Source organism: Drosophila willistoni, unplaced genomic scaffold (assembly GCF_018902025.1).
Source record: "Drosophila willistoni isolate 14030-0811.24 unplaced genomic scaffold, UCI_dwil_1.1 Seg631, whole genome shotgun sequence".
NCBI lineage: Eukaryota > Metazoa > Arthropoda > Insecta > Diptera > Drosophilidae > Drosophila > Drosophila willistoni.
In genome coordinates, this window is record NW_025814551.1 from 181,650 (window position 1) to 194,543 (window position 12,894).

The following is a 12,894-nucleotide window of genomic DNA, read 5'->3' on the forward strand; positions in this document are numbered from 1 at the left end:
AATACACGTCTCATGGGATGTGTGGTGCATTTCCTGATGATACCAGTTCACTATGAGCCGAGTAATGTGGTGCCCATATGGGAGCAGTATTTGGTTTTGGCCGTTTAGGTTTTCTGCTCGCCCTCGGGTACGTAGGAGCTGGTTTTCATCTAGAAAGATATTCAAACATATGAGTTTAGAATTTGTTTTTAAAGGTTTACCTCTCGTTAAGTTGCGAATTTCTGGGTTGAATTCAGATGACTGCGCATGCCGCAGTAGGAGTGTGCGTGTCTGCTGAATCATCTCGTAAGACACCTCTGTAGGTGGCGATGCCTTCTTTTGTTTCGCTTTCAGTTTCTCAATGTAGAGAATAAAGCGCGCTAAAGCTCGATATAGCCTGCGCCAGTCGGAAAAATATTCCGCGTTAAGTTTTAGCTCCATCGGCGAATTGTCGATGAAGAGTATGTTATGCCTGACTTCAGCATTGTTTGGTGGCCCAAATCATCGCATTTTGGCCACTCGTGTTGATCCTGCAGCAAATAGTCTGGACCGTGTAGCCAAGTTATATATTTATTGGCGTTGTTTGTTTTAGTAGCAAGATCTGCAGGGTTAAGGTTGGTTGGAACCCAGTTCCATTGGCTAACGTTTGTGAATTCCAGTATTTCGCCCACGCGGTGCATGACGAATTGCTGAAACTTTCGTGGATCCATAAGAAGCCATTGGATCCATAAGAGCGTTGGATTCGGTTACTCAGCTTTGCTCCGATAACTGCGGCCTTCAGTTCCATCCTTGGTATAGATAGTGGACTCAACGGGGCCACTTTCGCCTTGGAGGCCACGAAGCTGAGGTAGGTTCTTTCCCCCCGGCGTATCCGAAGGTAGCAGACCGCTGCGTATGCCAATTCGCTGGCGTCAACGAACGTGTGTAACTGGACATCATGGATTTGATCGCTGCTGTTGAAATAACATATCGAGATGGTCAATCCGGCTATTGTTGTAAGGATCCGTTTCCATCGTATCCATTTGGGTAACAATGCGTCGGGCAAACCAGTATCCCAGCCAACGCCGCTTCTCCAGACTTCTTACAGTAGGATTTTCAGCTCTATTGTAAAGCATGAGATGAAGCCGAGTGGGTCGTACATTGACATAAGTACTTGCAAGAGCTCGCGTTTGGTTGGTGTTTTGTCGCTGTCTAAAACGTTGCGCTTCAGCCTGGCGAACTTGCAGATGAATGTGAATACGTCGGAGTTCGGCATCCAATATAAGCCGAGTACCTTTTCTGTTGCGGTAATTTCGACAGCTTCGGGAAGTAGCGAATCGCTCTTTAGTATTTTAGTATTTTTGTCACGAATAAAGTGTGCAATGCAGGGTGCGCAATTGATTCCGAAAGTAAGCGCTTCCATAACATAGACGTTAGGCTCTTGCCTCTCGGATTTGCTGTCGAACCACAGAAACCCTTGCGCATGGGTGTCTGCGGTCTCACTCGGATCTGGTGGAACATCTCGGCGATATCGCCGCAGATCGCCACTCGTCCCACTCGGAATGAGAGTAAGAGGTCAAACAGGGAGTTTAGGAGATCTGGACCACTCCAGATGTAGTCATTCAGGGCCTTGCCGCTGGATTGGGCGGCTGCGTCCCATACAAGCCGGACCTTCTCTGGTTTATTTGGATTTTTAGTTATGAAGGTTGGTAGATACCATGTCCGTCTGTTTGGTGCAGCTATTTCCTCCGGCGTCAGCATGCGAGCATAGCCCTTTTCGATGTTTTCGATTTGCTTGGTGATTTGCTCCTTCAACTGTGGTTGTCTTGAAAATTGCTTTTGTAGGCATTTAAGCCGTTTTAGTGCGTTTGCGTAGCTATCAGGTAATAAAACTTCAGGGTTTTTCCACATTAGACCGACCTCGTACCTGCCGTTTTTCAAGGCGGTAGTAGATTCAAGTCTGGTTAGAGCTTGAGTTTCTTCTGGTGATGATAGCGGTTTTGCTGTGGTAACGCCTAATGAGAACGCTTGTTTGATGATCTCATGCAGCTTGGCGTCTGCGTCTCGGCATCCACACATGTGAACGCTAGCTCTAGTGGCCCTTGATGGCGTGGAGCTTTGTAGTGCCCATCCCAGTCGCGTCTTTGACGCTATTGGTTGGTGCCATGCCCCCTCTTTGATTTTAAGGGGTACGGCGAGGTTCCAGTTATTTGTGCCGATTAGGATGCTTGGGCGTGCGTTGGTGTATGATGCTATCGGTAGTCCCGCTAGGTGGGGGAATTCTTTGGCGAGAGCCCTTATGTCGATAGACTGTACAGGTAGATCCAGGGTATCTACACTGTGAACCTCTTGCAAGTAGAATTGATTGCCATTATGTGGATTGGCAACCGTAAGCGTGACACGTTCCGATGCATTTTCTTCGCGTGCTGTATCGTTGGTCCATTTTAGGCACAGTGGATCTGGAACGCCTTTTAAGCCGAGTTGCTTAAAGACCTTGTTGTCGATTAGCGTTAGTGTCGATCCCTCATCTAGAAATGCAAAAGTGTTAGTGACTTTCGTTTTATTGATGATTTGTATTGGAATGACACGGAAATATGTTGAGCCAGACTCTCTGGATCGCTGGGTGTGCTTGCCCTCCGGCGTATGCACGATGGTGACCATAGCTGGTCTGTTTGGGCTGCTGAATTTCGCAGCCTCTGGTATTGGCTGCATCTCGTGGATCAATGGGTGATGTTTGCTTCGGCAGCCTCGGATGCCGCAAACCTTTTCACGTTGGCACTTTTGGTGATGACGGTTTAGGCATTGTTGGCAGAGCTTGTGATTTTTCAGAAAAGACATCTTTCGTTGATGTGGCGTGGCTTTGAACGATGGGCAGCTGTGTATTTTGTGCCCAGGTTCGTTACATACGACGCACGTAATTTCCTTGACCTGCTCTTTAGGTGCCTCTGTGTGATGATTTAGGCTTCCGCTCTTCTTGTGGTAAAGCGGCGATGTTACCTGGCTTGCTGCTTCAGCTATGTCCTAGATCCATTTGCTAAAAGATTCTATTGATGGTACCGTAGTGTCTTTGGGAAACATTGCCCACTGCAGCTTCAATTGTGTGGGGAGTTTCTCTAGTAGCTCTTGTACGAGCATTGGGTTTTGCATGTAACCTGTGAGTCCACATGCTTCCATCGTTGAGTAGATGTTTCGTACACACAGTGCGTATTCGATAAGTGGTTCAAGCTTATCTTTTATTGCGGGTAGTTGGCGCGTTTTTTCCAGTAAGTTGTGCAAAATATGCTCTGGCCGACCGAAACACATACGTAATGTTTGTATGATTTCAGGGACCATTGCTGGTAAAAGGAGTTTGGATTGAACTAACTCACGTGCTTTTCCCTTTAGGCTAGCTTGCAGCCGCATAAGACTTTCTGCATTCGTATACCCAGCGATTTCCGTACTTGTCTGAAAACTACTGTAGAATAGAGGCCAGTTCTGAGGATTGCCATCAAATGTTGGAAGCTCTTTCGGTATCGCTTGACGGGCTGCAAGTTGTGCCGCGCTTGGTATTGCTGTGTTTAGGTCTATGTCCATTCGCACTTTACTTTCTGGATAGTACGATGCAGCCCTGTTTTGAGTATTTGTGAAATTCCAGGGCGCCATCGGCGTAGCACTTAGGTGCGGTTGTTCGCGTGTCGTAGCACGCGTGTTGTTTGAGGTTAGGAACGGCAGCTGCGGTGCCTCGTGATCGTAGTGCCACGTGTCACGCACAGCTGAGTGTGTGACCATCGCTTTTTGTTTGGCAGAAGTAAAAATAGGAACAGCGTCCTAGCTTTGTCCGGGAATATTTTTGGCGGGCATAGTCCAAAGTCCCGATCCGGTTCTGGTAGCGGCCCCGTTGGTTTTGCTGGTGACGAAGTAGCCTGAGGTTCGCCTGCTCGTGTGGTATTTCCGAGGTTCTGCAGGGCGTTGCTCAATATGGTTGTGATGACTTCCGATGACACGTTGACGCAGTCGCAGTTCCAGCTGTTCTCAGATTTCTCGTCTATTACTCCAACGCAGTCGAAATGATACGAGGAACAGCATCGATTGCATTGCACCATGCGGTCATTGTCTTCCTGCATGCATTTCTTGCAATGATATATTCCACTTGATAAGTCTTTTGTTGCCATGGTTTACCAATGAGTTTATACTTTTAAGCGATGTTGATTAGTTATGTGACCTATGTAGGTCGTAAACGGTTGACCGTTGAGGTTATGTATCACAATTTAGTGATTGGTTATGCAATCATCGAGGTTAACCTCTATATGATTGGCGTGTAGAACCGTGGGTTGACCCGTCGAGTTGAGTTAAATAATTAACTTTTTCGGTTCATTTAGTGGTTTACCACTGTTAGATTAATTTATGGAATTAATCTGTAGAAGTAATTTTTAGAATTGCCTTTATGGCGTAATTTATAGAATTAATTTATAGAATTAATTCCTGGCATAATTTATAGAATTAATTTATAGAATTAATTCGTGCCATTAATTTATAGAATTGTTGAGTTTAGCGCTAAGGTTCGATGTTTTAGCGGGCCCACAAGAAAACACTCCACTTTTCACGTGATACTTCATTTATTTCTTCCACGTGTATTTCTTATGCTAATGGGTGTGTGTATGGTGTGTGTGCCGTATGCGAGTCGTTATTATGCCGCTTGGTTGTAAGCGAGCCGTTGATGTAGCGAGCCGTTGAGAGCCGCTATGGTTGTAAGCGAGCCGTTTGTAGCGAGCCGTTTGTAAGCGAGCCGCTATAAATTAATCGCCCTTACTCGCGGTTGTAACCAAACTGTTCTGTCCGCCGCTTAGTAACAAGCATAGAACCTAACATGTAAGCTTAAAGCGCAAGATGCAACGGTTAATTTCCCAGCACGTAGGCTGGCGCTTAAGAATAAGTATGAAAATGAAAGAGAATGAGTGATATGGGTTAACCCATTGATGGCTGCGTCGGGTCTGCTGGGCAGTTAGCGAATTTCGGCGGCAACAAAGGTCGTCAAGGTGTTTGCAACAGGCATTACCAAGAAAAAGTCGCCCATAAAATCTTTCAGGGAAATTTAGTTATTTTCAGATATGCAAAGGATTGTATTAATAATTTTTAAAGAGGGTATTTTAAGTACCGTTGCCGGTACTTGCTTATAAGACTTTTCTTTCCATCTTTGTCTGAGTCTTGCCTCTCCGTTGCATCCCCCTGACAGCTTTCGTTTTACTCTTATTGCTCTGTATTTATGTGTGTGTGTGTGTATGTTACATTATAAATTTTAAAACTTACGCACTCGGATTCTCCTAGCACATAGACATAAACCAAATTATGCAATGGCATAAAGTATGCCAAATGGCCTTGGCAAATGTCGTGCCTAGAGAAGCTAAAAACGAACTTGGCATAATAACTCACGCCTTATGGAGGAGGTATGGTGAACATTATTGCATAAGAAGGCCCCACACTTCAAAATTAAGGGGAGTCTATTGGTTAAAATTCTTAATGGGTTATTTCCCTTGTGTGCAAGTTTTCCTCAAAGAACATTAAATGGTTCAGTTATAAGTTAATTCGAAAGTAGGACTGAAAGGAAAAAGACAAGTCAGTGGTTTCTAAATAGGTCGAACAATAAACGAACAAACTTTCAGGTATATATGTATGTATATACATACAAGGTGGCGCAAAAGAAGTCATCCGTGCCAAAAGAAGTCATCCGATGTGGTTTGGATCTAATTCTGTTTTTAAATTATGTTTATTCAAACGTTGAGAAATTTATTGGCCAAATAATGTATCTCTTACTTTAATATTTATACTAGTCAGCCAATCCAGAAATGTTTGAAGAAATATCTGTGTCTTGATATTAGATATTCAAAATGTATACTTTCAACTATTTAGATTTAAGATAGTCTAGCTATGCATTTTCCAAAGAATATAAAATAAATAGTAATTTCTTATATTAAAAGTTCCCATGCCTGTTATTTTTAGAGACTAATGCGAATATTTTCAAAGATATATGAACAATTTATTAGAAGATTTAATCTATAAAGATTGTTTAGTCTACTTAGACGATATTATTGTTTATTCCTCATTAGAAGAACATTTGGCATCACTAAAAAAGGTCTTTGCTAAATTGTGCAATGCTAATCTAAAACTACAATTAGATAAATGCGAGTTCTTGAAAAAGGAAACAGAATTTTTAGGTCACGTCATAACTATAGAAGGAATCAAATCAAGCCCAGACAAAGTCAAAGCTATTCTAAAATTTCCAATCCCAAAAACCCCGAAAGAAATAAAATCATTCTTAGGCTTATGCGGATTCTTCCGTAAATTCATTCAAAATTTTGCACACATTGCAAAGCCTTTAACCCTTGGATTAAAGAAAGGAGCTAAGATTAACATAAACTACCCACATTATATTTCATCCTTTGAAAAAGTAAAATGCCTCCTTATGAACGATCCCATTCTTGCATATCCCGATTTTAAAAAAACCCTTTTTCTAACCGCTGATGCTAGCAACATAGCTTTAGGTGCTTTATGGGCAACCAAATATTTTAGGCCATACCTCTTCGGTAGACATTTTGAAATCCTAAGTGATCATAAACCCCTTGTCTGGTTGGACAATATCAAAGAACCTAACATGAAATTACAGAGATGGAAAATAAAATTGAACGAATTTGATTACAAAATAAAATACTTACCAGGGAAAGAGAATTATGTGGCAGACGCCCTTTCCAGAATAAAATTAGATGAAAATCTTTTAGGTGAAGAAATAAGTAGTTCTAGAGCTACAGTACATAGTGCTCAAGAAGATAACGAAAACCTAATAGCCATTTCAGAAAAACCCCTGAATTTCTACAATCGTCAAATATTATTTAATAAATGCAACGAAAATAAAGTCAAAGTTACTCACTATTTTCACAAAACGAAAATAGAAATATCATATGTAGAAATGACCAATCAGTTTGCTAAAGTAATTATTAAGGAATATTTATGCTCAAAAAATAACGCACTTTATATTTAAAACGACATAATCAAAGCATTGAAATTAATCCCATAAAGGCACCTAATGGATATCTTGTATTCAAAACAGGAACCATGGATTTACCCTCAGATTTCGAATATCATTATTTAACTGTAAATTTAACCAACATACAAGCCACTTATAACAACTTGGTTGAGCAGTCAGAACCATATAAGAACGTAGTCTACATTCAGTATTTAGTCGAAAAATTTAATCGCGAAATGAACGGGATAAAAATAATAAAAAGTAATAAGCGAGGACTTGTTAACATAATAGGCACAGCACATAAATATCTTTTCGGCACCTTAGACCTATACGATAAAGAAGAACTTGAAAAATTGATAATCTATCAGCAAATAGCGCCCAAGATAATGAACTTAATCATATCATTGAAGCAGTCAACAAAAATATAGAACTCCTAAATAATCTTACTATTCAACAGGATGCAGACAAAAAATTAAATCTACTAGTGTTCAACTTAGAGCATTTTACAGAATACATAGAAGACATAGAGTTAGGAATGCAGTTGACAAGACTAGGAATATTTAATCCAAAACTTTTAAACCATCAAGAAATATTTAACATAAATACAGAAAAAATCTTAAACATAAAAACATCTACTTGGTTAAAATCAGACACAAATGAAATATTAATAATTTCGCATATACCTAGACAAATATCTAAAACATCGCTATTCAAAATTATATCCTACCCAGATGAAAATAATAACATTTGAACAGAAAACATTCAAGAAACTTACTATATTCAAAATAATAAAATTTATGCAAAATCAACAAAAAAACAAGAAATAAATGAGTGCAGTGTTTGCATTTGCTGCTACATAGCAGCAATTTCAATAAAAATATTGCTCTGCTCCTGCTACTGCTCTGATTTCGAAGGGCTACGTAGCATAGCAGAGAGCACAAACGGAAAACGATTGCTCTTCTGCTCTGCTCCGTAGTATACATCGTCGGAGCACAGAGCAATAGCAAGAGCAAAAAATTTTCGATACGCTATTCGTAGTTGTAGCAATAGCACAAGCATTAAAAGCGAGATAAGAGCGGAGCAAACAAAATAAATTTTTGTGCATGCTACGGAGCATTTCCTTTTCTGTTGCTCTCGTAGCAATTTCGTAGTCGTAGCAACTTCGTAGTCGCTCTCATAGTAGATCTGTACTAGAGGTGGGCATGGGCCGAAATGTTACATCCAACCCAACTCAGCCCATGGGCTTAAAATTTCACCCGCACCCGAAAGCTAAAAAAATTTGGACATTCAGAGGAAACTGTAATTTCACAAACTAGTTTTCCGTTTGTACTCTCTGCTATGCTACGTAGCCCTTCGAAATCAGAGCAGTAGCAGGAGCAGAGCAATATTTTTATTGAAATTGCTGCTATGTAGCAGCAAATGCAAACACTGAAATAAAGTCGATGCCAACAGTACATAACAATATTAATGGAATTGTGAATATAAATGATGTGAATAATGTTTCCATAAATATTGATTTTTTGAATCTTGTGCTGAATACGCAAACAAATGATGAAGTGGTGAAAGGTAAAAAATGTGATATACCATCCGATCTTGAGATAGATGCTCGTCTACAAGCTGAATTGGACTCATTGCTACCGACGATGACATCTGAGGAATCCGAAATAGATGCTCGCCTACAGGCCGAACTTGACTCTTTGCCCTTCATCGAGGTGGATAATACAGAAGATAATAAGGAGTTGGATGAATTTATGAAATCGCTTTTCGTAAATGAAGGCCATTGAAGGTCCACAAACACAGATACGTGTTCCCCTTGGTTCAGATCCACAAAATTGTGCACAAATCTCATATGGGGCAGTGGAAAATGAAGTGCCAGTGGATGAAATGCAAGTACCCCATAATGACGCTGATTTGGATAATCCAATATTTTTTCCCTTAAAGGGTGCTCCGAACACAGATTTTCTACAACCGATGCAAACTTTTGGGTATTTCCGAAACGGTCACGGTGAAGATATTCCCGTGTCTTTTGTTCTTGGACCAGATGGTTTGGTGACCAATGTTTCCATGGTCTCTGTTGAAGATAACGGAATTGGTTTGCCATTGGATCAGCAAATGGAGAGCCTAACAGCTGCACAACTTGATTAAATACTGCAAAGTGACCGTACATATTTAGCCAGACCACCAACGGCTAAATCATCGTCATAGTCGACATCTTCGTCGGCCGCTAATCGCAAAATAGTTCCCAAGAAAGTAGAAGAAGTTCCAGATGATGAAGGTCATCCACGAGAACTAGCTGTGGAAGATGAAGAAGCTGATTATGAGGAAATTGGTGTATCCGATACATTTGCCGAATATTGGACCAGTAAACTGAAACTTGGCCAAGCCCATCCAGATCCAGTTGTGGAAACTGCAATTCTATCCTCGGTGGAATTACCCGATATAAATATGAAGTTGGCACTGCCGACAAAGTTTGAGGCTGCTGGCTCTTTGAGCGCCCTGCAAATGGAGGCAGTTGTCTATGCTTGTCAGGCTCATCAACAGATTCTTCCCAGTGCCGGTGGTTGCATTGAGTAAATTCAAATATAGCCGCAATGATTGCCATGAGAATGATAATTTCAAGAAGAATGTAATATTTTGTACATATACGTCCCTAATTGGTGAGTCGCAAACCTCAAAGCGTATGTATAAGACACGTTTGCTGCAGTTGGTGCATTGGCTGACCAAGAAATTTGACGGTGTCATTGTCTTCGATGAGTGCCACAAGGCTAAGAATTTGAGTTTGATGAATGGTGGCAAGTCGACGGGAACTAGACGGGAGCTTTGTCCCAAGGCCCGAGTTGTTTATGCTTCGGCCACGGGAGCCAGTGAGCCTCGCAATATGGCTTATAAGGTTCGTTTGGGTCTCTGGGATTTCGTTAATGCTGTCGAGAAGAGGGGTATCGGTGCCATGGAAATTGTGGCAATGGATATGAAATTACGTGGCACATATATAGTCAATTGAGCTTCAAGGATGTCAGCTTTCGCATTGAGGAGATTCTCATGTCCAAGGATTTCCGTAAGGTCTACAATATGTCTGCTGAACTATGGGCTGAGATTCACAAGAAATTCCAAAGATGCTGTCGTCTCATGAGCGTAGAGAATCGCATACAGAAGATTATCACTTGCCAGTTTTAGTGTGCCCATCAGCGTTTCTTCAAGAATCTGTGCATTGCATCGAAGCTTAATCAAGTGGTGAAAATGACTCCACGGGAGAGCCAAGGACTTTGGAACACTTGGATCGTAATCAGGGAACCATACGTACCTTTGTGTCCACATCGAAAATGATATTGCAATCGTTTGTGGAGAAACATTTTCCAGCCCCAAATAGAGATGCATTTCGTCATTTAGTTAATATTGGAGAATTTTTGAAACAATCACTTACTAAAAAATCTCGTTCAGAATTCTCCGGTCAGACCCAGCTGACAGTGATGTTGAAATGTATGAAACAACTGGTTATCAGATGATGAGGATAATAATAATAATAATAATAAACCTAAGCAACAAAATAAGAAAGCAGGAACTACACGCAAACGTCGTGGAAGGCCACCAAATCCAGATAAGGGTAAGTCTAAAGAGTAATATTATGGTGCAAATATCGCGAGTAGGAATTAGCTAAGCATTTAATTTAAAGCAGTGGCGGAAGACATTGGAACGTTGTTTTGTGCCTTCAACGTTTAAGGGCAATTTCGTACTTGATTGTGCCCATGCCTTGGCTAGCGTTGGTATGATCAATTGCGTGGAAGAGGGAAAAATTAAGATATTCTCCACTGAGAAGGATAGTAGTAATATATCAAAATTCTTGAATCGAATTTTGGGATGCCGTGTTGAGATATAAAGTGCTTTCTTCAAGTTCTTTATGGACAATATGTATTCACTGATCTTAAAACTGAAGCGTTCTGGTCGCTTCGATTTGGGTATACTCGATCTAGATGCCCATGGAGCCAGTGTCAAGCCCATTAAGCTAATCCGATTTGTTCATAAACATTCGACAGGGACTGCATCCACTGAATTACATACAGTGTCTGTTTGAAGTGAGTTTCAAGACTTATTGATGCTTTCCACTTTTATTACTTAATAATTTTGTTTTACAGATATCGCAAGGAGGCTCTATATGATTATAAAGGTCTCTATATACTCCAATATAGACAGAATAAGAACTCAGCCATACTCTGTCTGCGTGCTGCAACAGATTCAACGGATGTTAAGTCAGCAAATAAAATAAATTTGCAAATATATCGTCCCAATACCGGGCCACAGGTTCGCACTGAGACGGTCAATTCAATAACCAGCCGATATGTCAAAGTGCCACCCGAGGTTGCACGTTCATTTTGGCAGCATCAATATGACGTGTGTCAGACTAGATATTCGCATGTCTTTTGGAATAGAATTTGCCCCATTAAAGGTGGTTGTGAGGTGGGCTTACGTGTGCGCACCTATCATGTGCTATCGGGCTTGATGTTGCCTATATGGGATCGCATTGAGCAGATTATCCACAAGAATGGACATAAGATACAAATACTTCGTGTTAAAACCGATAATAATAAGAAAATTGTTGGTACAGTTGTCTCCCATGCTGTCTATAATGAACTTGATAACAATTTGGCCTCTGATTCCGTAATGGAATTTCAAAATATACCCGGAAGAAAAGAATAAAACCAATTGGCAATGATGTATCCCATTTTATTGTCATTTTTGAAAAGTTTACGCTCTCAAATTTTTTTCTTCACTTGTATCTTGGCCACTTTTAATGAAGTAAGTAAGTCGTCTCGCCGACTTAGGTATACCATATTAAACAAATGCATTTTCACATGCTTCTTACAAGCATATCTTAGTATCTCGCTCACTCAATCATAAGAGCACCCTAGCGCCCCCACCAGCCAACGGCCAACTCCGGCCTTATGGAAAAACGTTTATATGCATAACTCGACTGTTTTCTGTCCGATTTTGATTTTGCTATATATTAGTATTAAATTTAAGTGTGCCAAATTTGATTGCATAAGGTAAAAAAATACGGGAGATAATCAAGTTTTTCAAATTACGGGGGCGGAAAAGGGCGTGGCAAAATTTGTATACATACAAAATGTGTGCATTTACTAAGCGAATATACATACCAAATATGGTGTCTCTAGCTGGAATAGTTTTTGAGATAAACGCTTTTATTAAATTGCGGGGGCGGAAAGGGGCGTGGAAAAAATTTGAAATAAACTTGATCACTCTACATACTACACGAGTCTACATACAAAATTTGGTGGCTCTAGCTCTTATAGTCTCCGAGATCTAGGTGTTCATACGGACAGACGGACAGACGGACGGACGGACGGACAGACGGACATGGCTAGATCGACTCGGTTGTTGATCCTGATCAAGAATATATATACTTTGTGGGGTCGGAGATGCTTCCTTCTGCCTGTTACATACATTTTGGCGACTTTAATATACCATTTCACCCTATGGGTGTATGGTATAAAAATATCAACTCAAATTGCGGCGGCATCCGGTAAACTATAGTATATATATATATATGTATGTTTGTGTATGTGTGTGGCACAAGCTTCGCTTTTACCAAATGCCAAGCACGCACAAGAAGAGAACCCATGAAAGTTAAAACAAGACAGAAGCGGAGCCAATGTTGTCAAGCCATAAACAATGGAACAATAGGGACCCACTTGCTCTGGGATATGTATCGTCTGCAATGCTGCAGGGGGAATCTCTCTACGACGTCTGTAATTGCATTGCATGTTTTACTCTTTACCATGGTGTAGAGAATAATTGGGGTATTACAAGGTCGTCAAGGTGTTTGCAACAGGCATTACAAGAAAAAGTCGCCCATAAAATCTTTCAGGGAAATTTAGATATTTTCAGATATGCAAAGGATTGTATTAATAATTTTTAAAGAGGGT

General features: G+C 40.8%; 1 pseudogene; it reads left to right on the plus strand.

The window, feature by feature from the left end:
• Positions 1-8,598: 8,598 nt before the first annotated feature.
• On the plus strand, positions 8,599-11,698 carry LOC124461762 (annotated as a pseudogene).
• The last annotated feature ends 1,196 nt before the right edge of the window (positions 11,699-12,894 follow it).